This window comes from Zootoca vivipara, chromosome 3 (genome assembly GCF_965207765.1).
Source record: "Zootoca vivipara chromosome 3, rZooViv2.hap1.1, whole genome shotgun sequence".
Taxonomy (NCBI): domain Eukaryota; kingdom Metazoa; phylum Chordata; class Lepidosauria; order Squamata; family Lacertidae; genus Zootoca; species Zootoca vivipara.
In genome coordinates, this window is record NC_142586.1 from 3,716,294 (window position 1) to 3,741,065 (window position 24,772).

Below are 24,772 nucleotides of genomic sequence, written 5' to 3' on the forward strand. Positions count from 1 at the left end.
TGTTGACTCATGTAGAGCTTGTGGTGCACCAAGATGCCTAAATCCTTTTCACATGTACCACAAATAAGCCAGGTGTCCCCCATCCTATATGTACCGTATTGGCCCAAATATAAGCCACACTTTCCCCAAAAATTCTGACAGTGAAAAGTTAAGGTGCAAGCCATGGTGCGCAGCCTGCCTGCCGCTCCCACTGCTATCCCGAGCACAGGGCAGTTGCAGACCATGGGACTTGCCCTGAAGCCAACATGAGTATTTTAAGCACAACAGTTTTTCATGTTTTGAAGGCACAGGTATCTGTGTTTGTTCAATGTGAATGTGTCCTAAGGTTGTGAAGCAGTGATGGGTGCCCCCCCTTCCTTCCTTCCTTCCTTCCTTCCTTCCTTCCTTCCTTCCTTCCTTCCTTCCTTCCTTCCCACCCTCCAAACCCCTTTTTCCTGCCCCACATGTCTGGCTGCTGCTGCTGCCACTCTTAATTTGGGGGAAACAGGAGCAGGGAAGAGGAAGATGTCTCTTACCAGCTTCCTCTGGTGCTGCATCCAAGAAGCCCACAGGGAAACTACTGAAACGCCCCTTGGGAGAAACTACATTTCAGGATCGACTTAGGGACACATTTATTCAGGTATTCTCTCCCCCCCCCCCCGAATTTTAAAGGTGCCGTTTATATTCAGGTGCGGCTTATATTTGGGCCAATACAGTAATGATCTCTAGCAGACAAGCAAGCTCCAATAAGAAGTAATTGGCTCTCTGGCAGTTTTTATACAGGTTTATTTACAAAAAGACACATCCAGAGCCTGGCATCTTGGCTGCTTGCAATAATGTTTGTTGGTCAGTTTGAAGTTTCGCTTTTCCCACAACAGGAAGGACGCCAGACTTCAGCCTTTCCCCTTCTGCCCTTGTGTTGCCTTTTGATTCTATCCAAACACTTCTCCCCTTCATGGATCAATGCCTTGTCGTGGCGAAGGGGCTTGAATAACTCAGAGAAGCTATGAGCTATGCCATGCAGGGCCACCCAAGATGGACAGGTCATAGTGGAGAGTTTTGACTAAATGTGATCCACCTGGAGAAGGAACTGGCAAGCCACTCCAGTATCCCTGCCAAGAAAACTCCATGGACAAAGACAACAGGCATATAAAAGTTATGACGCTGGAAGATGAGCCCCTCAGGTCGGAAGGCGTCCAACATGCTACTGAGGAAGAGCGGAGGACAAGTACAAGTAGATTCAGAGCTGATGAAGCGGCTGGGCCAAAGCCGAAAGGACGCTCAGTTGCGGATATGCCTGGAAGCGAAAGGAAAGTCCGATGCTGTAAAGAAAAATATTGCATAGGAACCTGGAACGTAAGAACCATGAATAGAGGTAAGCTGGATGTGGTCAAAAATGAGATGACAATAATAAATATCGACATCCTGGGCATCAGTGAACTAAAATGGAAGGGAATGGGTGAATTCAGTTCGGGTGACTATCATATCTACTACTGTGGGCAGGAATCCTGTAGAAGAAATGGAGTGGCCCTCATAGTCAACAAAAGAGTGGCAAAAGCTGTAATGGGATGCAATCTCAAAAATGACAGAATGATCTCGATACGAATCCTAGGCAGACCTTTTAACATCACAGTAATCCAAGTTTATGCACCAACTACCGGTGCTGAAGAAAGTGAAATTGACCAATTCTATGAAGACCTACAACACCTTCTAGAAATGACACCAAAGAAGGATGTTCTTCTCATTACAGGGGATTGGAATGCTAAAGTAGGGAATCAAGAGATAAAAGGAACAACTGGCAAGTTTGGCCTTGGAGTTCAAAATGAAGCAGGGCAAAGGCTAATAGAGTTCTGTCAAGAGAACAAGCTGGTCATCACAAACACTCTCTTCCAACAACACAAGAGACGACTCTACACATGGATATCACCAAATGGGCAGCATCGAAATCAGATTGATTATATTCTCTGCAGCCAAAGATGGAGAAGCTCTATACAGTCAGCAAAAACAAGACCTGGAGCTGACTGTAACTCAGATCATCAGCTTCTTATAGCAAAATTCCAGCTTAAACTGAAGAAAGTAGGAAAAACCACTGGGCCAGTAAGATACAATCTGAATCAAATCCCTTATGAATACACAGTGGAAGTGAGGAACAGGTTTAAGGATTTAGATTTGGTGGACAGAGTGCCTGAAGAACTATGGATGGAGGCACGTAACATTATACAGGAGGCAGCAACGAAAACCATCCCAAGGAAAAGGAAATGCAAGAAAGCAAAATGGCTGTCCAACGAGGCCTTACAAATAGCGGAGGAGAGGAGGCAAGCAAAATGCAAGGGAGATAGGGAAAGATACAGGAAACTGAATGCAGATTTCCAAAAAACAGCAAGGAGAGACAAGAGGGTCTTCTTAAATGAGCAATGCAAAGAAATAGAGGAAAACAATAGAATGGGGAAAACCAGAGATCTGTTCAAGAAAATTGGAGATATGAAAGGAACATTTCGTACAAAGATTACCATAATCAAGGACAAAAGTGGTAAGGACCTAACAGAAGCAGAAGACATCAAGAAGAGGTGGCAAGAATACACAGAGGAATTATACCAGAAAGATATGGAGGTCTCGTACACCCCAGGTAGTGTGGTTGCTGACCTTGAGCCAGACATCTTGGAGAGTGAAGTCAAATGGGCCTTAGAAAGCACTGCTAATAACAAGGCCAGTGGAAGTGATGATATTCCAGCTGAACTATTTAAAATTTTAAAAGATGATGCTGTTAAGGTGCTACACCCAATATGCCAGCAAGTTTGGAAAACTCAGCAATGGCCAGAGGATTGGAGAAGATCAGTCTACATCCCAATCCCAAAGAAGGGCAGTGCCAAAGAATGCTCCAACTACCGCACAATTGCGCTCATTTCACACGCTAGCAAGGTTATGCTTAAAATTCTACAAGGCAGGCTTAGGCAGTATGTGGACCGAGAACTCCCAGAAGTGCAAGCTGGATTTCGAAAAGGCAGAGGAACCAGAGACCAAATAGCAAACATGCGCTGGATTATGGAGAAAGCTAGAGAGTTCCAGAAAAACGTCTACTTCTGCTTCATTGACTATGCAAAAGCCTTTGACTGTGTCGACCACAGCAAACTATGGCAAGTTCTTAAAGAAATGGGAGTGCCTGATCACCTCATCTGTCTCCTGAGAAATCTCTATGTGGGACAAGAAGCTACAGTTAGAACTGGATATGGAACAACTGATTGGTTCAAAATTGGGAAAGGAGTACGACAAGGTTGTATATTGTCTCCCTGCTTATTTAACTTATATGCAGAATTCATCATGCGAAAGGCTGGACTAGATGAATCCCAAGCCGGAATTAAGATTGCCGGAAGAAATATCAACAACCTCAGATATGCAGATGACACAACCTTGATGGCAGAAAGCGAGGAGGAATTAAAGAACCTTTTAATGAGGGTGAAAGAGGAGAGCGCAAAATATGGTCTGAAGCTCAACATCAAAAAAACCAAGATCATGGCCACTGGTCCCATCACCTCCTGGCAAATAGAAGGGGAAGAAATGGAGGCAGCAGTCACGAAATTAAAAGACGCCTGCTTCTTGGGAGAAAAGCAATGACAAACCTAGACAGCATCTTAAAAAGCAGAGACATCACCTTGCTGACAAAGGTCCGTATAGTTAAAGCTATGGTTTTCCCAGTAGTGATGTATGGAAGTGAGAGCTGGACCATAAAGAAGGCTGATCGCCGAAGAATTGATGCTTTTGAATTATGGTGCTGGAGGAGACTCTTGAGAGTCCCATGGACTGCTAGAAGATCAAACCTATCCATTCTTAAGGAAATCAGCCCTGAGTGCTCCCTGGAAGGACAGATCGTGAAGCTGAGGCTCCAATACTTTGGCCACCTCATGAGAAGAGAAGAATCCTTGGAAAAGACCCTGATGTTGGGAAAGATTGAGGGCACTAGGAGAAGGGGACGACAGAGGACAAGATGGTTGGACAGTGTTCTCGAAGCTACGAACATGAGTTTGACCAAACTACGGGAGGCAGTGCAAGACAGGAGTGCCTGGCGTGCTATGGTCCATGGGGTCACGAAGAGTCGGACACGACTAAACGACTAAACAACAACGACATGAATGGTGTGATTTCTATGGAAATGAATAGAACACAACGAGATAGAATTAATAACTCAGGTAAATTGCCACTTTCATTTTTTCAATTATCTGAGAATTTTGAATTATATGACACCTGGAGAACTAAAAATCCTATGGCAAAAGATATCACGCACTACTCTGATGCTAAGAAATCTGGGGGAAGAATAGATTCAATATGGCTAACCAAAAGATTAATTACAGGTAGGTAGCCGTGTTGGTCCGAGTCGAAACAAAATAAAAAAATTCCTTCAGTAGCACCTTAAAGACCAACTAAGTTTTTATTTTGGTATGAGCTTTCGTGTGCATGCACACTTCATCAGATACACTGATGAATACAAAGATACACTTGGATTTGGGACTGAGAGACTGACCTCCCCGCCTCCTCACTCTCACTCAACCCAGACTCAGACCACTGCTTATGTGCTGATTGCCTAGCAATGCTTTTGTTGCCTTCCAGTTCTTCCTCTCCTGGAGAGCTAATAGAGTCTTCTCCAAAAATAGGGGTCAAACTGCCCTCTCTCGATTCTGACAGGCAGTTGTCATCTGCAGAGCCGGTCCCTAGTTCACTCTCTGAGTCTAACTCAGGGGTCCCCAAACTTTTTAAACAGGGGGCCGGTTCACTGTCCCTCAGACACTGTCGGGGGCCGGACAATATAGTTAGAAAAAAAATATGAACGAATTCCTATGCACACTGCACATATTTTATTTGTAGTGCACAAAAAACAGGAAAAACAATACAATTTTTAAAATGAACAATTTTTTATAAGTTTATGTTGATTAATGACACATTTAGATTATGACACATACATATGCACAAACATACTGTGTGTGAGAGAGAGAGTGTGTAGAATTGTTTTTATTATTTTTACAAAATATTATTTGTAATGTACATAAAAAAGAGCAGGCTAGCGTATGCTTTTGGAGGTTACTTTTAATGTGTTACTTTTGGAGGTGATCCTGGAAAGTGCTGCGCCTGTTAACAACTTCCTCAAACTAAAGCCTATGTTGCTGTTCATATTTAAGTTGTATTGTGAGCTTTATCTGACTAAGGTAAATCAGGGTTCCCGTATGAACAGCGTCAGCAACAGGAGGGAACAGCCCAAGACAGAAAGCAGACCTGAATAAGCAAAGGAAGGGAGAGAGGAAGGAGGAAGGGAGAGAGAAGAAACTCAGGATGGAGAAATAGGGAAAGGGTTCTCAGGTGGTGGGGAAAAGAGCAAGAAGAGGCGGGAGGGGGACAGGGTGTTGTGCAAGCAGGGATCTGATCCTTTGAGCGGAAGGGACAACACAGGGCATGACGGGGAGGGGGGATCCCAGCACAGACCTGTAACATCCAAGAAGCCAACATCTTCCACATGTAGGGCTGGATCTCCTTCTGCACGCATTGGAAATAGGAGACCCGGGAGCTATAGTGTTCTTCCTGACTCAGGAGGTTCTGCAGGATCCGGCGGTCCCTTAGCAGCTGCGGATCCTGCTTGGCCCAGATTACCCCCTCCACGCACAGCAGTTCCATGTGTCCGGATCCAGGGATGGGAAGAACAGAGGAGCGGAGAGGATCCGGAGTGCCGGTGGGGGGGATCTGGCTACTGCAAGGTGGGGAGCTCGGAGGGAGGGAGGGAGGGAGGGAGGGGAGGGGAGGGCTCTCTCGCACTCGCAGCCGGGAAGGAGGCTGGATCACCTAGCAGCAGCACTAAGCCCAGCAAAGCAGCCTCCCCTCCCCCTGGCTAGGCTCCTCCAGGCTCCCAGCTGCACAGAGGCAAATGAATGTGCGGCGGCGAGAGCTGAGGAGATGTGGAGCCGTGGCCCGGATCCTCCTCCTCGGGAAGGTGGAAGGAGGTCTGGTCTGCTAGGCTGACTGATGCCTCCCTCCAGGCCATGCGAGGCAGCTGCCATCATAGGGGAGGAGAGACCTCCTTGCCTCTCCACCCCTGCAAACTTTCTTTCCCCCCTACCAGAATGTTATTTGCAGGCTTTCTGAGTGGGAAGGAAGGAAGGCAGAGCGTGGGGCTCTCTGTCTGCCCCCCCCTCCCGTTGACCTGCTGTCACCGCCACACTTCGTCTCCAGCTGATGCTGACTTGGCCTGGGCATTGCGCAGCTGTTGCTGCTCCTTGCAGCTCCACCCCGGTCCTCCTGGGAGCCAAGAGTGGCCGGGCTGGGCCAGGGCCTCCGCTGATGCCACAGCAGGAGAGGGAGGAGGAAGTGCCTGGTGCTGGCCTGAGTTGCAACTTGGAGCAGCACTGGTCCACTCTCCTCCCTGGCCAAGGGATGCTGAGCATGCGCAGGTCCAGCCGAACGTGCTCAGTAAGTGGTACTGAAGTCGCCTGCCCACTTTGTTGCCCTTCCTCAGACTTCGAGGGAGGGAGTCAGTGGTGGGTTCTGCAACTGACGGGTGGGCTGGATCCAGAACCTTGGCAGGCCGGATGTGGCCCTCAGACCGTAGTTTGAGGACCCCTGGTCTAACTCATCCCCTGCGCTCCAGGGGGCCACATTCCTGACACCATATTTGTGCATCTGGTTCTTCCTGTCTATGTGCAGAACCTTCCATTTCTCCCTACTGAAATTCATTTTGTTAGCTTGTGCCCAGTTCTTCAGTCTGTTAAGGTCATATTGATTCCTGATTCTGTCTTTTGTGGCATTAGCTACCCCTCCCAGTTTGGTGTCATCAGCAAATTGGATGAGCATCCCCTCAATACCTTCATCCAAGTTGTTTATGAAGACATTGAGCAACAACTGGCCCAGGACAGAACCCCGAGGCCCCCCACTGGTCTCTTCTTTCCAGGATGACAAGGAACCATTAATGAGTACTCTTTGGGTCCTGTGTGTTGTTTTCTGCAATCTATGTGCTCTCAAAGCTATGTGATTGGTCATCTTTGGGAGTAGAGTGGTGGGCGATTATCAGTACTTTCAACAGTCTCTATGTGACCAATACAGTGAGATTCTTGCTATAGGAGGAATCTTTCTTTTTGCGGGGGGGGGGGAGGGTTGGATCTGTTCCTCAGATTTATGTACTAGAAAAAAGTCTTACTAGAATAAATGCAGCAGTAAAAGAAAGATTGAAAATAGCTAGCTTTCTTTCATATCAGAAATCTTACTCAGACCAGATGTTAAGAAAGTAAGATAGTAAGACATACTTATTTATGAACTCAACTCAGATTATTGACTATAATCACAAGACAGTGCCACCTTTGGCTGAAATGTATCATGTCATGCCTCCCTCTGCTGGATTCTCTTCTAAAGATGCAACATAATAAATAAAGATAGGCTTCTAATATTGCAAAATGACCATTTTGGAGGAAGGTACCAAACATTACCTACAAAAGATATGCTGGACAAATTTATTTCAGCTGTACTAGTCTAACACCTAATCACGTTCCAGCAGTTTTGCATCACAGTGGACCTTGAAACGTATGACCTGTGGGTCACATCCAGTCTTTTCTGAGCTCCCTTCTGGGAGCTACTGCTAAAGATGGATCATTATTACATGCTTATCCTGCCCTTCCATAGGACAGCACAAACAGATCTCCCTGTTCGCTGTTTTACCCTTGCATCAATTTTGTGATATAGGTTCAGCTGAGAAACATTTGACTTGCTCCAACTTACTATATGGCAGGGTGGATAAAAATCAACGGATTTTTTTTTTTATTTAAATCGAATTTTTTTAAAATAAAATGCTTTTTGAGGAAAATATATTACCATCCAAAGGTTATTCCATCATGAAATAAAGATTAGTTTTTTAATTATGTAGAATAAGGTTGTATATGTTTAATTTTGGGGGTAAATAAATTCCATTAATCCATTCACAATGTCATGCTCTTGCAGAGGTTTTTGTAAGGTTATTGGGCAGTTTCTCTGCCTACAAGATATTATCACAGATGCTTGGTTTACTTTTGCAGTTCTCAAAACTGAATTTGACTCAACAGAGATCACATGCCTCTTCTTCACAGCAAAAATGTTATAACATGAACAGAGTTGAGAAAAAGACCTTAATCCTATTGTTCTACAAACCTATGAATACAGAATCAACCCCTTCAGTGCTAAGTTTCAAGAAGTTCAGTGAATAGAATAGAAACAATATTTTTCTGATTGTTTGGAGTGGACAGTATTTAAGTTTTTCATGTGTAGGCTGGGCTGACAGTCTAAGTTTCTTAAAATATATATATTTTGTTTTTGTTTAGCCAAATTAGTTAACAAACATGGGTGTTTGTTTAAGCAAATAACATATGCTGTAATGTTATTGTTTCAGTTGAATAAATCTATTTAAATTGTTATTATTAAGGTAATGATTATTTTTCTCCTTCCTAAGTACAACAGTAAACTTGTCCAAATATGAATGATTAATCTATTAAACTGGGGATAAAAAACTTATATGAAAAGTTGTTATTGTAAAAATCTTCATCTACTTGCATATTAAAGTTATACCAGCAAGAATTAGTCTTTACAGTATGTAGAAAACTATGATTTAAATCAAGCCATACTGACTAGTGATTTAAATCATGATTTAAATCAGTTTGATTTAAATCAAATCCACCCTGCTATATGGGCTTCATGACTAAGTGGGAAGTTGATTGCTAGCCTTCCCTATTCCTAATTGGACACCCTCATCTCCATGCTGCACTGGCTCCATGTGTATTTCCAATTTCCCCTTCTTGCCCTGGACAAAGTCACTGCTGCCATGGGCACAAACAAATGGTACGTCTCTCCAAAATCTGCCATATACACATGTTAACCTAGATTTAGTGATCAGCATTCTGAAATGCAGAGATATGCCCTGCAGTCAACCCGAGGCACGCAGCCCGTGCTCTTAACAGCACAAATTATGCAGGAGACATGATATTGTTGGTTAGCCTGTATTGCCCAGAAAAAGCAGGCAATATTAGTCAGCTGAAGAAAGATCATAGCACAGGGAAGAGTCACAACTTTCTAATGAATGTTAATGGGACATGCCAATGATAATTAACTATACTGGGTTTCTCTTTCTGCAACACACAGACTTCCAATTTGTTTTAACCTTGTTAATAGATCTACTCGCAGTCCAAAGATTATCCCAAGAAGTACAATAAATAGAGGGTGTAAATGACCAGGATTTGTGATTGGGACTTGTAAGCAAAGCGAGGAATTGGCGGAGGAGACTGAAGAGACGGTGTGTTTTGGATTAAGGCTGGTTGCTTGTCTGAGCTGTTTGGAGGCTTGACTGAGAGTTGGTATGTGCATGGGGCCACATCCTCTGCACATGGTTTGAGGGGAAGGGGCTACTGCTGAGAGGAAGCCAGGCTGGAGGAGGATGTGATTTGCGGGAGGAGATGGCAGCCAGCAGCAGTTATTTTTAGCTGCTTGCAGCCTCTGGGAGCCCATGGCCAGGACTTGTAAAGAGACATGGACGGTGAGGGAGCTGCTGCAGTGACCCTGCAACATCTTGTGCCTGAGAACGAGCAAATCTACGCCTTGCTGGAAGAGAAGGTAGAGAGCAACTTGAGGTCCACTGATCCACGCTTCAAGTTATCAGGCAAGATGAGGGATTTCTCTCTCTCACTCCTTTTTAAAACAAGATTTTATTAAAGCTTTTTCATAATACAATAAGACACGGGTGTCAAGCACAAGGCCCGCGGGCCAAGTCCGGCCCGCCAGACCTCGTCATGTGACCCGCCGAGCGCCCCAGCCAGCGGGACCCAGCAGCGGGACCTTGCTGCTGAAGCGCCGCGCCGACAAAGCGCCGACAAACAGCTGGGGCCTGGGGGGATAGAAAGGCGGCCGGAGCAGCGCTGCGTGGAGCACCCCGAGCTACAGCAGGAGGAGGAGGCAGCTTGCCAGGTCAGCGCCCAGCAGCGCCGCACGGAGAGTCCCGAGCCTCTGCGACGCAGCAGTGCTCTGTAGCACTTTGAATCCGACCCAAGCCTCTGGGAGCCGGCAGGAGGAGGAGGCTTGTCGGGTTGTCACCCAGCAGCGCGCGCGGAGCGCCCCGAGTCTCTGGGAGCGTTGCTGCTGCTGGCTGCCGGAGGCTAGGGGTGCTCTGCGCGTGCTGCTGGGTGACGACCCAGCAAGCCTCCTCCTCCTCCTGCCGGCTTCCAGAGGCTTCGGGGCGCTCTGTGTGCGCTGCTGGGTGACGACCCGGCAAGCCTCCTCCTCCTCCTCCTGCCGGCTTCCAGAGGCTTCGGGGCGCTCTGTGCGTGCTGCTGGGTGCCGTCCCAAGCCTCTGGGAGCTGGCAGGAGGAGAAGGAGGCTTGTCGGGTCGTCACCCAGAAGCGCGCGCGGAGCGTCCCGAGTCTCTGGGAGCGTTGCTGCTGCTGGCTGCCGGAGGCTCGGGGCGCTCTGCGCGCTGCTGGGTGACGACCCAGCAAGCCTCCTCCGCCTCCTGCCGGCTCCCAGGGGCTTGGGTCGACACCCAGCAGCGCACGCAGAGCACCCCGAGCCTCATTCAAACCAACTTTAAAGGAGAACACATTTTTTATAAAAAAATCAGCAGTAACATGGTCATAAAACCAAAAAGTCTGGGGTAATACAACGTTTTCACCTGGTACCAAAAAGAAGAAGAAAAAAGAAGAAAAAAAGACTCAGGTCCAGATGAACCTTAAAAAAGGGGAAACACGGTAGGATGCTGCTTTATACTTCTGGCCCTTAAACCCTGGAACCAGGAGAGCAGCTCCAGTGAGTCAACCTCAGCCAGTCCCTTTGGTGAAGGGTGGTGGCTCACTGGCAGAACATCTGTCCTGCATGCAGAAGGACCCCAGCATCTCCAGGTACCAGTAGCTCTGCAAAGCTCCTGCATGAAACCCTAGCGAGCCTCCACCACCCAGTGCAGTTACCAAAAATCATTTTTTCAATAAATTGTACAATAATTGTACATTTGAATATCTACTTGCCATTATTCTGACTATGTTAGTTATTACTTACATTATTACAAAAAAACAGTAATAATTGAATGCAGTGACAATAATTTATGATAATAAAGAGTGGACACATAGTCCTACAGATACTACCGGCCCTTTGAGGGTGACCAAACTGCTGATGCGGCCCCCGATGAATTTGAGTTTGACACCCCTGCAATAAGATAAAAGAAACTAATTTAAATCAAAACAAAAACATAGAAAGAGGAAAGAAAACAGCAAATGAAAACCAAAAAATAGTAGAGGAAAAAGAGGGGGGGGGGAGAATAAAAAGGACTTCCTATTTTTCGTCTGTCTGTTACATAAAAGAAGTTATTGCTGCATCAATGAAGAGGCTGGCTGTTCACTGTCCTGAGATGAACTCTGGAGAGTGTTGTGTTCAGGCACAGTGAATTGCATGTGCACCATCCCATAAGGACGGTCAATCTTTTCTCCAGGATACCACCCCACCCCACCCAAAAGTCCCTTTCTTCACATATACTAGAAGAAATCTTGATGCAGACTGGACAGGGAGTAACATATAACCTGGTAAATAAATCAGTTAAGTTACCAGCACCTGTGTGGAGCCTGAATCCAACAGGCAAGACAAGAAACACACAGGCTTTTTGTGTTATTGATTTGAATTTTTACCAGAGGGTATGTAATATTTGCATCTGCTCTTCATTATAACATCTAACTTAGCTCTCATGTGACATTTTATATAGCACTTTCAACACCAAACAATCATTAAATTCAAGCACACCTAATAGAATCATAGAGTTGGAAGAGACCACAAGGGCTATCTAGTCCAACCCCCTGCCAAGCAGGAAACACCATCAAAGCATTCTTGGCATATGCCTGTCAAGCCTCTGCTTAAAGACCTCCAAAGAAGGAGACTCCACCACACTCCTTGGCAGCAAGTTCCACGGCCAAACAGCTCTTACTGTCAGGAAGTTCGTCCTAATGTTTAGGTGGAATCTTCTTTCTTGTAGTTTGAATCCATTGCTCCATGTCCGCTTCTCTGGAGCAGCAGAAAACAACCTTTCACCCTCCTCTATATGACATCCTTTTATATATTTGAACATGGCTATCGTATCATCCCTTAACCTTCTCGTCTCCAGGCTAAACATATCCAGCTCCCTAAGCCGTTCCTCATAAGGCATCGTTTCCAGTTCTTTGACCATTTTGGTTGCCCTCCTCTGGAAACGTTCCAGCTTGTCAGTATCCTTCTTGAACTGTGGTGCCCAGAACTGGACACAGTACTCCAGGTGAGGGCTGACCAGAGCAGAATACAGTGGTACTATTACTTCCCTTGATCTAGATGCTATACTCCTATTGATGCAACCGAGAATTACATTGGCTTTTTTAGCTGCTGCATCACACTGTTGACTCATGTCAAATTTGTGGTCTACCAAGACTCCTAGATCCCTTTCACATGTACTGCTCTCAAGCCAGGTGTCACCCATCCTGTATTTGTGCCTTTCATTTTTTTTTTTTTTTGCCCAAGTGTAGTACTTTACATTTCTCTCTGTTAAAATTCATCTTGTTTGCTTTGGCCCAGTTCTCTAATCTGTTAAGGTCATTTTGAAGTGTGATCCTGTCCTCCGGGGTATTAGCCACCCCTCCCAATTTGGTGTCATCTGAAAACTTGCTCACCACTCTCCAGGATGAGGAGGAGCCATTGATGATCACCCTTTGGGTTCGGTCAGTCAGCCAGTTACAAATCCACTGAATGGTAGCATTGTCTAGCCCGCATTTTACCAGCTTCTTTACAAGAATATCATGGGGCACCTTGTCAAAGGCCTTGCTGAAATCAAGATAGGCTACATCCACAGCATTCCCTTCATCTACCAGGCTTGTAATTCTGTCAAAAAATGAGATCAGATTAGTCTGACATGACTTATTTTTCAGAAACCCATGCTGACGTTTAGTGATCAGAGTTTCTTTCTAGGTGCTCACAGACTGTTTGCTTAATGATCTGCTCTAGAATCTTTCCTGGTATTGATGTCAGGCTGCCTGGGCGGTAATTGTTTGGGTCCTCTCTTTTCCCCTTTTTGAAAATAGGGACAACATTTGCCCTCCTCCAGTCTGCTGGAATTTCGCCTGTTCTCCAGGAGTTCTCAAAGATAACTGCCAGTGGTTCTGAAATCACTTCTGCCAGTGGTTCTGAAATCACCTCTGCCAGTTCTTTTAATACTCTTGGATGTAGTTCATCTGGCCCTGGAGACTTGAATACATCTAAACTAGCCAAGTATTCTTGTACTACCTCCTTACTTATTCTGGGCTGTGTTTCCCCTGCTGAATCATCTGCTCCATATTCTTCAGGTCGGGAATTGTTTTCTTTTTTGGAGAAGACTGAGGCAAAGAAGGCATTGAGGAGTTCTGCCCTTTCTCTGTCCCCTGTTTGCATTTCACCATCTTCTCTTCTAAGTGACCCCACTGTTTCCTTGTTCTTCCTTTTGCTACAGACATACCCATAAAAGCCCTTTTTGTTGCTTTTAACCTCTCTGGTGAGCCCGAGTTCATTCTGTGCTTTAGCTTTTCTGACTTTGTCTCTACATGTGCTGGCTATATGTTTGAATTCCTCTCTGGTGATTTCCCCCTTTTTTCAATTTTTGTACATATCCCTTTTAAATCTTAACTCAGTTAAAAGTTCTTTAGATAGCCACCCTGGCTTCTTTAGGCACCTTCCATGTTTCCGTCTCATTGGTATTGCCTGAAGTTGTGCTTTTAATATCTCCCTTTTAACAAACTCCCAACCATCATGAACTCCCTTCCCTTTTAGTATTTCTGTCCATGGGATCTCACCCAGCGTTTCCCTATGTTTTCTGAAGTCGGCTTTCTTAAAGTCTAGGATTTGAGTCTTAATATGCTTGGTTGCTCCTTTCCGCTGTATCATAAACTCCAGAAGAGCATGATCACTCCCACCTAATGATCCTGCCGCTTCTACCCCACTAACCAGGTCATCACTATTGGTTAGGACCAGATCTAAAATGGCTGATCCTCTTGTTGCTTCTCTCACTTTCTGGACAATGAAATTGTCTGCAAGGCCAGTGAGGAATCTGTTCGACCTTATGCTCTTGGCTGAGTTTGACATCCAACAAATATCAGGATAGTTGAAATCCCCCATTACTACTATCTCACCTCCTTTTGAATGCCTGGTCATTTGTTCCAGGAAGGCTTCATCTGAGTCCTCAGTTTGGCTTGGGGATCTATAGTAAACTCCCACAATGAGATCACTGTTATTTTTCTCTCCCTTAATTTTGACCCAGATACTCTCAACTTGGCTTTGAAGTTTTAAATCCTGGATCTCTTCACAGGTATACACATCCCTGACATATAACGCTACTCCTCCTCATTTCCTGTTTGGTCTATTTCTCTGAAATAGATTGTATCCCTCTATTTCTACATTCCAATCATGAGACTCATCCCACCAGGTTTCAGTGATGCCTATTATGTCGTATTTAGTTTGCTGTACCAGGAGCTCAAGTTCATCTTGTTTATTTCCCATGCTCTGTGCATTAGTATACAGACATTGAAGACCATTGATCATTCCCCCATGTCTCTTATTTAAGGATATTTTCCTCCCACCACTAGGTCTGCATGCTGTTTTCTCCATTTGGTCCTTGACATTCAGATGAACATCTTCAGCACTTGATAGACTCCTACCTTCAGGACCACTGTCTCCCTCCCCCACATAAGTCAGTTTAAAGCCCTCCTGATGAGGTTTTTGAGTTTCATAGCAAAAACATTCCTGTGAGGTGCAGCCCATCACTTGCCAGAAGTCCATCTTCAAGAAACTGCAGACCGTGATCTAAGAATCCAAACCGTTCCTGTTTGCACCATTTGTGAAGCCAGTTGTTCACTTCCCCTATTTTTCCCTCTCTCTCCATGGGCCATGTCTTACAACTGAGAGGACAGATGAGATGAGTCGGACACGACTAAACGACTAAACAACAACAAATGATTTGTACATGGGGCTGCCCTTGAAGACTGTTTAGAAACTTCAGTTAGTTCAAAATGCAGTCACCAAACTGTTGACTAGGACCAGCTGTTGAAAACATGCCTTGCTCACTACTGAAATATTTCCACTGGCTCCCAGTCCATCGCTGCCTGAAGACCTAGACAGAAAATGGCTGGGAAAGCCCTTCTCTATGACGGGGTGCCTGCACTCACACTAACCTGCAGAATACATTTGGATTATGAAGTATAACACTTATCTTTGTGAATTATCTTTGTTTGTTTGTTTGTAAGAATCCCAGCTGGTCTTCTATAATTTAGGAGGGGGGGGGCTTTTTAAAAAACAACAACACATGTGCATTTGGTCTTCTGTTACAGACCACTTTGCATGAGAATGATGCTCATTATAGGAACTGAAGTGCAATGTCCATTTCCTTCTGTGAAAAAGGAAGCCAAACACATTGTCTCTGAAAGTGACATTTTATGATTTTGTACTATAATCCTGAGATTTAAACAAATGGGCTAGCAGCTTTGCTGACCAAAACTGTTTAGCAGAGGGTTTCAGTTGCAGGTTGAGGAGGAGGAGTGGAAGTTTTGAAGCAAGCATACATACCATACTTGGGAGTTTTTTATATCAGATGGGTTTTCTTGGGCTGACAAATTAATCTGTCTGAGCTGGGCAGTTTCATTTATCATTTTTATTTTTAGAAACAAACTAATATTATGGTTAGCTTAACCCACCTCCTATATTATTATTATTATTGTTCTACCTCATATTCATGTAGTGCTTCTGTAACCGAGAGGTGTCAGCTACAAGCAATGGGAAAGGGCTGTGGTTTGGCTCCTCTGTTCCTAGAGGCACACCAGCACATCTGGACAGGAGATCATGTGACAGGCAGTTAAGCCAACAACATATCCTGAATACTGTAAAAATGGGTTCTGTTAAATTAAAAGTGCTTTAAATATTGGCTCAGCTGGTTTCTGTACAGCATGCTTTTCCATCATTTTGGAATGTGTTGCAAGATTTGTGATCACCAAGAACTTGATTAAATATTTTAAATCCATGGTGTTGTTCATTTTGTTTGCCTTGTTGTTGGCCAAGTCCTCCTGCAGTTTTGCAACTCAAAGGAAAGGAAAACGGATTCTGATTCTAAATGGGAACATTTTGTCCTAAAACAAAACACAAACTCGGGCTTTTACGTATTGGAGGCATCTTCTGTTGGCACAGTTTCAAGTGTTTTCTAGTAGCCCAGTCTATTCTTAGGCTATCATAATTGCTACATTTCATCTTGAGACCCTTTGCAAACTAAATATATTCATGCTGAAAGCACAATATTCTGTCCCTGCTTGCTACTCACCTAAGTGGTCCTAAAAGTGCCAGTTACCACAAAATCCTGCTATTTTGTATGAAAGAGCCGTCTTGTTTTCCTCCCTGTGTTTGGGTGGGAACAATAGTTCCGGTGGAAGTGACAGGCAGTTTCTCTCAAGCAATGCTGTAGGAAGAGAGTCATATACTACCATCGGAGCATCCCTCAGGAAGCCATCAGAACATAAAATCTCATATTCTTTCTGCTGTACTGAGAAACCAACTAAATCCTTCAAGTTACAGGTAGGTAGCCGTGTTGGTCTGAGTCGAAGCAAAATAAAAAAATTCCTTCAGTAGCACCTTAAAGACCAACTAAGTTTATATTTTGGTATGAGCTTTCGTGCACGCACACGAAAGCTCATACCAAAATATAAACTTAGTTGGTCTTTAAGGTGCTACTGAAGGAATTTTTTTATTTTAAATCCTTCAAAATTGTATTGGGCATTTTACGAGCATATTGAGGGTGTTTGGGGGGAAAGCAAACAAAATCACCCATGATGGAAAAGGGCCATAATATCTTCAAAAAGTACATTCCATAAACTGCCCCACACTCCAAGCTACTTAGTCAAAAGACCTATCTTCTAAAACATAATTAAAAAAATAAAATTTATTCATTAAAGAATCTGACTTTGTAAACAAAAGCTAGTTTTGCCTTGGCTCAGACTTATTTTATAATAAATAGAAATGTGTTTAATGGCACCTTGAGACTATCTTTTAATAAGCATTTGTATTATAAGTGGTCATGAGCTTTCCTAGGCAACAGCCTACTTCAGATGCTGAGGTCAGGGGCCTAGCGCAGCTCATCAGAGCCCAAGGCAAGTGTGTGCACATGCGCCCCAGGCAGGTCCAGCCCTTGCCGCAGATGCCACAAGGCCAGCACTCGCTTCCCCCACTGCCAACGAGTGAGTGCTGGCGCGGCAGGCGGGGCGAGACACGTGGAGGGTGACAATTGCCCTCTGCACCCCCCCCAACCCCTGCTGCTCCTTAACAGGGTTTCACATATCTCTAATGTGTTGACTGGGTAATTCATATGGTTCCCCGCGCATGCAGAATGGGTATCCATTCAGTGAAGAAGTGAGATTGTTAAATAAAAGCTTGTCACTACTTCGAGGAAACATCGCACAAATATTATGGCTTCTTTTAGGAAGCATTTGGGAATCACAGGGCTCTCAGCATTAGTCACCAAAATGATTAATAAAGAGCTTAAAGGTTCCCCCTGCAGATGCTTCCAGGCTAATGAAGTTCTCTTGCTTTCTGTGTGAAGCAGAACACAAAGCTCCGGAAATAGTTCTCCACAATGTTCTTTCCAACGCTCCTGTTTTTTAGGCTGCAGCAGACACTGATTTATTTGAAATCAGCATTAAATATGTACCAGCTCAGTAAGTTCCAGAGAGGTTCTCAGTCTTGTTTGAGTGTCCTCATCAGACAATAAATCACAGGAGCAATAAAGTGTGTTAAACAGCTTAACCAATCCCAATGTGGAAGGCCACCAAAGACTTGTTTAAATACTTACTTACAGGGCATTCCCCAAATATCAGGCCTTCTCCAGTGAGCCTATAAATGCCTGATTCTCTCTTACAATTACAAATCCAAAGCAGAGTAAAGTAAAGACAAGAACTAGCCAGAGCTCATTGTACAATATTTCAGACTACTGTACTGTATGCAGTTTGGGGAAATGTCTTGTTTTATAGGGTGGCAATGACCAGGGCCAGAATAATCCTGGTCAGGCCATAAAAGCAAGAGGAACTCCATTTTCTAAATCTCTCTGCCTCTGATAGAAAGTAAATTAGACAGCACTTTGCACACAGGCACAGCATGTTTGCACATCTAATGCAAAGATCTAACCACACACAGCACTTCTAAGAAATTCTAGCATAAACCACAAGAGCAAGAGGATGTAGCCCACCGCAAATTATAAGTAGAGCACAACCACAATTGTGCCTGTAAAATTCCACATAGACACGTGTATGAAGGTACCAGGTACATAACGCCACCTAGTAGAGTTGGGCGGGTGACTTTGCATCTTGGGGTGCTCTCTCTTGATTGGTTGATGAAGTACTGCAGAAAGGCTGATCTTCACTTCACTCTGTCAAAAAGGTATAAAAGCACTCTGTGTATGCCCATGGGTCGGGCAGAATGAGGAATGGTTTTTTCCCTACTGCTCCATATTGTTTTGCCGACAAACCAATAATAAAATTGTTCAACTGCCTGAGATTTCGTCTGGTCAATTTGGGAAGCCAGTCATCCACCTTACATTTCTGGTGCCGTGACTCGGATGAGGGCATTTCCCTGAACCAGAGGCAGTCCCCTTTTGCCCCACTGGACAGGGCGCAGATTCCTAACGGCGCCTCTGGTCTGGTGCACACCGGCAGACTTTTTCCGGAGGATCAGAGGTGGCCCTTGAGTTTCCGTGCCCTGGACGAAGAGGCAAAAGGACCGAGGTTGGAAGGGAAGAACAGGAAAAGCCGGCTGGGGTAAGTAGAAAGGGAAAAGGTACCTTGAAGGGAATTGGCCCCCTTTAATGAGGGGAAGGGAGATCCTGATCACATCTCCAGCGTGTTGGTAGTACTCAGTTAATCAGAGGTCAACTGGGAAAACCAGGCGCTTTGGGTAAGAGGCAAAAGGGAGGAGGAAAATGTGTATGTTAGTAGTCAGTAGGGAGGAGGTCCCTTGACAAATAGATACTTAGGAAACAAGGAAAAACTGGGAGGTAGAGTGTGGTAAAGTGTCCAATGCATGGTATGTGTGGCAAAGTTTGCAGTGTGTGCTGTGAATGAGGGGATACTTTACAGGGCCATAAATGGGAGGAGTATGGTCAAGAGGAGGGAAAAATGTGATTTCCCTAGAATTCATGATAGATAAATTCAGAATGTCATAAAAGAAATTTAATTTACAAGTCCTGCCAACAACAAGTTCAGAGAAAAAGGGTGGCGCAAACCAGTATTCCCCCCCCCCCAGAGAGAAGAAAGGCATTTTGAGAAAGAAGATGAAGAGAAAGGCAGTGGTTAAACAGCAACAAATAATGGCTCAAGGACCAGTGAGGAACCAGAAGGGGTTCAAAGGTCACTGGTGAAGGTCAGTTGCTAGGACGGAGATGTCTCGGTCAATGTAAAAGAGGAAGGAAGAGTGTTCGGAGAAAGATGGGACAAGGGGGTCCCAGCAGAAGAGAGTTCGTCGGTTTGGCAGGCATGGCAAGGAGCCATGGTCAAGGTGACTTAAGAGTTACCTGCATCTGGACTTTGTTATAAACATAGGCACCCAGTATTCTGTTTTTAAATATCCTTGAAACAGCCCCAAAAAGCCAAAAGAAGCATCAGACTGATTTTATGCCTAAAAGGGCTGTACAAACAGACAGCGGAGGATTGGTTCAGAAAAATCATCTCTGCAACCTTTAAAATGCTATTCACCACACTAGAAATGAGGCTACCGCCGCACAGGATACTGACAAAATGCCAGTAATGGTGCTCAGAAAATGTTTTCATATGCTTCAGCTGGCTTCAAAAGAAAAGAAAAGGAAAAAATCATGTACTTAAGTAGTTCACAACGCAAGAGACAATAGATTTTATTTGAACAATTAACATCTTTTCCCCAAGTCCTGTTGGAGCTGTGCAGATTTTAATTTTGGGGAAACTTACAAGAATGGGGAAAAAGAGACATTTGAGTCCTTCAAAAAGCAAACTACGTTTAAAAAGGGTTTTACCCTCCTACCTGCAACCCCATTTCATATGTCTTTGTGACAGCAACATGTTGGAAAAATTGTAGAACTGCATATTTTAATGAAATGAATGTTTATCAACTAAAGAATTCAGGATAAGGTAGAAGGAAGTTATACTGAATGGAGATTTGTGTGTAAAGACATTGTCTGTTTGAATCTAACACTACCATTGGAAGACAGGCTGCGAAAAATCTCAAGCAGTCTCTCAAACCTCCGGCAGAGATGTGTGGCGTAACCCCCCTTATTTGGTTACACAAGCGATTCTGCATGATTTGTATTTGCACAACTTGCTTTCTCCTGCAACCTGCACTTAGAGACTGTGGCTGTGCCTGGCTGGTGTTGCCATTTCGGACATTCTATTGTGTGACATTGTGTGACCAAGACCGTTGCTGTGAAAGTAGGGAGAAAAAGATGTTATGCTTTGGAGGTCCACATTTCAGCTTACAAAAACACTACTGCTCTAAATGCTTTGACTTTAAAAATTTTATGTCTCACGGAAACAGCCCGTTGCTACAAAGCAGCTGTAAGTTTTTTCTTCTTCTAGAAACCACAAGACTTTGCATAATTTGAAAAACAGGCTTCAGTATCCTAGCAGAACTCAGCCGTCGGCAGCTGGATGGGAGGCAAATACGGATTTAAAGGACCCCTCCTTAACCCTGCACATGCATGAAGTTCTGTGGAAGGAAAGAGAAACCACGGGGAGATCCTGAAAGATGGACCAGACGTGGAATCCTGTTGCAAGCCTTGTGAAATTCGGCAAAGACTGCTGTAAGGCACTGCTGCTATATCCCAGAGATGACTTCTCAACTAACTGCTGCTACATCCCAGAGATGACTTCTGTGTGCCAGACACACCTCAATGTCCAATACGTGGGACGCACTACCTCGGAGAGTTTGGTGGTGGACTAACCAGCAAGAAGTTCTAAAACAGCAGCGGCAGCTACAAGGACAATCTCTCTCCCCCCCCCTCCTTTGTTTTTTATCTACAGGAAATCACTCGAGTGAAGAGCGTGTAGCCTTGCGGAGCCTGACACGATGGTTCCAGCCTGACGCTAGCGAGTCCCTGAGTGAATCCTTGAAGGAAGGGAGACGAGACCCTCTTCATTCCTAGGTGGTGAGGTATCCATTCCATCCGGTGAAAGTGCCTGAGATGACCCCCTGGATCCACACCCTGCTGTACCTAATCAGGAGTGGGTACCCAGCGCACGGTGCACCAGTTTCCCCTTGCAGCGTCTGACCGGCAAAAGACGCCCAGCGCATGGGAAACCGAAGTAGCCCCTGCTGTGACACTCCGGACGCTGTCACTCGACGCACGGGTTGAGGAATGTCCATCTTATGCAGCACCAAACATCAAGGAGACAAGGAGACGCAGTAAATCTTAGACCCTTATATATGTATGTATGTATGTATATTTGTATGGGAGGCATCAATTGAGTGGGACCCACAGTAGAAGTCTACCTGCCCCCAAAGCAGTATCCTTAATTTGGAAGGAAGGGCAGTGTACCTGCCTCACTTGAGCGAACAGACCCAAAACAGTTTCAGAAATTGAACCATGGGGTGGGTTCCAGCAACTCCCTAGGTCATACAGATATGGGGAGGGTTCCAGCAACTCCCTAGGTGATACAGGGCTATAGCTGGGTTGGGGATGTAACTGGAAGAGCTGGCCAGGTGCACCCCTCAGTTCTGGCTTTGGAAATGATGGGAGAAGCTTCTGGTAGTCCACTGATATCTAATGCAAGCCTCTCCTGATTCTGGCAAACTGGAACAATAGCCATTCTTTCTGTAGCCAAATGCTCAGCTAGGACAAACCTCCAATTGTTATATATATATATATATATTCCTGGCCTTTAGAACTGTGTAGGAACTTTTGAAACCCACTGATTTGCATTGAAGCCCAGTACTGAGCTGAGAGAGAACTGTGTATTTTCCTGCTGACATAAAGTTTTGGAAACAGTGGCTAAAGCCCCTTGGCTTTTAGATTTCCAGCAACTATAGTATCCTAGTATCTCTGAAGACTAGTGTGGCCATTATAGATTCATGGCCCACCTGAGAGAAAGAACCCTTTGTTGCCAAAAGTCTGTATTGCGATTTTTTTGTGTGCCTCAAATGGAAATGCAATGTAGTAGAAAGTGGCACTTGTGCTTCGACAAAAATGATGTTTGTATAATGCAAATATGTGTTCCCAGTTAGGTCTAACACGAAGGCTAAAAACTTCAACAGAAAATGCTTAGGAGTTATGGAAATAGATTAATCAAAAGCTGAACCAGGCTTAAATTCAGCAAGCATTTTTACTCTGCTTTATAGCATCAAGCTGAAGCAGAAAAAAAAAAACTTTCATGGTTATTTTACACTGACAGTTCTGCAGACTGAATGCCTTAATCTACAGGCTCTCAGAGTTTGTGTATAGCCCTATGAATTAGCTGATGGTGTCTATCCTAACAATGAATTATCCTTTCCCCCTTAGGAAAGTTTCCAACCCCATGTGTATGTGTGGTAGCATTTTTAAGAAACTGCTTAGTAATGCACGTTATTCACAAGTTTTAGAAACACTAGCTTGTATACCTTAAGTTAAGAAGTTTCAAAATGAAGGTCTGAATGTGCCAGGTAACAAAATTTAGGTCAGTTTGTAAAATATTTTGCTATTTGATTTAAGAAAAGCAATGTACTATGTCTTTAATGACTGCTAGTTCCTGATCACAGCCGGAGGTTCCTGGAACCTTTTTAGTTCTGGTGACACTAAGAAACATTTAACAGCCTTGGTCAGGTATTTTAACTGTTCAGTAGAAAAGGCAGCCCCCACCCCGAAGTTCTCTATCTGCCTTGCACTATTTCCCTGGAAGTCAAAACCTAACATTTGAGCAAGCTTCCAGTTAGCCTTCTTCTGCCCTACATACCTCTTTGCAGCCCAGCAATCTTCTGAGGGCTCTGAACTAGCATCTGTATACAACCAGAGTAAACGTGTTGAGAGTGATGTTAAAAACATTAAGAAGCAGGCTGATTTGTACCACAAGGTTAGCCTAGACGGTGCAGGTCTGCCCAGTGTATGGAGTTAGATTAGTTCTTGGCTCCCAGGTTGGTCATAGTTAAAAGAGATTCTGCTCATAATATTAATTTTCTTTCTTATTGTCTTAGCCCTATGCAGAACCTTGGTCTGTATAAAGCTTCTGGTAGCCCTTCTGAGACAAGCTGAATAACAAGCCTGGGAAAAGTCAGCAGAAGCTTCCTCACTTACTTTGCTCTCTGTTGCCCATCCTTTGGCCTAACATTGGAGCATGGGAAGCTGCTGGCTCCTCTGTAGAATCATAGAGTTGGAAGAGACCACAAGGGCCATCCAGTTCAACCCCCTGCCAAGCAGGAAACACCAGGAAACACTGTAGTGCGATGGGTCAATCAAATGGAGATGCAGAAACACACCTGTTCTTCATCTCCATATTGAAGAGGAGGGAATATAGGGTGGCAATGACCAGGGCCAGAATAATCCTGGTCAGGCCATAAAAGCAAGAGGAACTCCATTTTCTAAATCTCTCTGCCTCTGATAGAAAGTAAATTAGACAGCACTTTGCACACAGGCACAGCATGTTTGCACATCTAATGCAAAGATCTAACCACACACAGCACTTCTAAGAAATTCTAGCATAAACCACAAGAGCAAGAGGATGTAGCCCACCGCAAATTATAAGTAGAGCACAACCACAATTGTGCCTGTAAAATTCCACATAGACACGTGTATGAAGGTACCAGGTACATAACGCCACCTAGTAGAGTTGGGCGGGTGACTTTGCATCTTGGGGTGCTCTCTCTTGATTGGTTGATGAAGTACTGCAGAAAGGCTGATCTTCACTTCACTCTGTCAAAAAGGTATAAAAGCACTCTGTGTATGCCCATGGGTCGGGCAGAATGAGGAATGGTTTTTTCCCTACTGCTCCATATTGTTTTGCCGACAAACCAATAATAAAATTGTTCAACTGCCTGAGATTTCGTCTGGTCAATTTGGGAAGCCAGTCATCCACCTTACAGTTTAACCATTCATATTAAAATACTGCTAGATATACTTAGATTGTTTAGCAGACCACCTCCAACGAATGCGAGAGCTAGGTGGATTCCCATGGGCCAAATGAGAATGGCATGGAGCTGGGGCCCAAGCAACTTCCGAGCATCTTGTGCAGAAGTACAATACAGATTTCAAACAAAAATGCAATTGATTTTTGAAGATATTCTGTTTATTAAGTTATTTATGTAGGGTTGCCACGCAGACTGAAGAAACTTTGCCACGCAGCAATAGAAAAAGGCAAGTAAAGCAATGGCTCAGAGGATACTTCCTAAAGCCGAGCCCAGAACAATGGGTGTCTCAAACATTTATACCTTTGGGTAGCCATACATTACAGAACAATCAATCAGATTGGCTCATTTAGAACAAAGAACTACCAATCAGTGAAGGTAAGGCCCATTCCGTTTACCATTTATGAATTTCATCTCCTCCTTCTTAGAAGAGTTCATCCCCCACCATATTTGGGACCTCTGGGATTACTGTGACCCACTAAGTTACTTCTGTCCTGGATCCTGCCTCTCCTGAAGGGCAGGCATCCAAGGCAATTTCAGCTTGGCCTATTCCTATGACTAAACGTCCCGGACATTCTATAACCAGGTGGCTTTATGTAAACATAGGCAATGCTGACTGTCAGCATTGGGCAAAGGGAGACAGAATATAGGATTTTTCAGAAAGGCAAAATGGCTTATATTCCTGAAG

The 24,772-nt window shown here is 44.5% G+C and overlaps 1 long non-coding RNA gene across 1 annotated transcript; it reads left to right on the plus strand.

The window, feature by feature from the left end:
* Nucleotides 1-18,005: 18,005 nt before the first annotated feature.
* Nucleotides 18,006-23,998, plus strand: LOC148686130 (uncharacterized). Its single transcript, XR_015948815.1, has 2 exons — nt 18,006-18,785; nt 20,571-23,998. It is a non-coding gene; the product is annotated as an uncharacterized LOC148686130 (long non-coding RNA).
* The last annotated feature ends 774 nt before the right edge of the window (nt 23,999-24,772 follow it).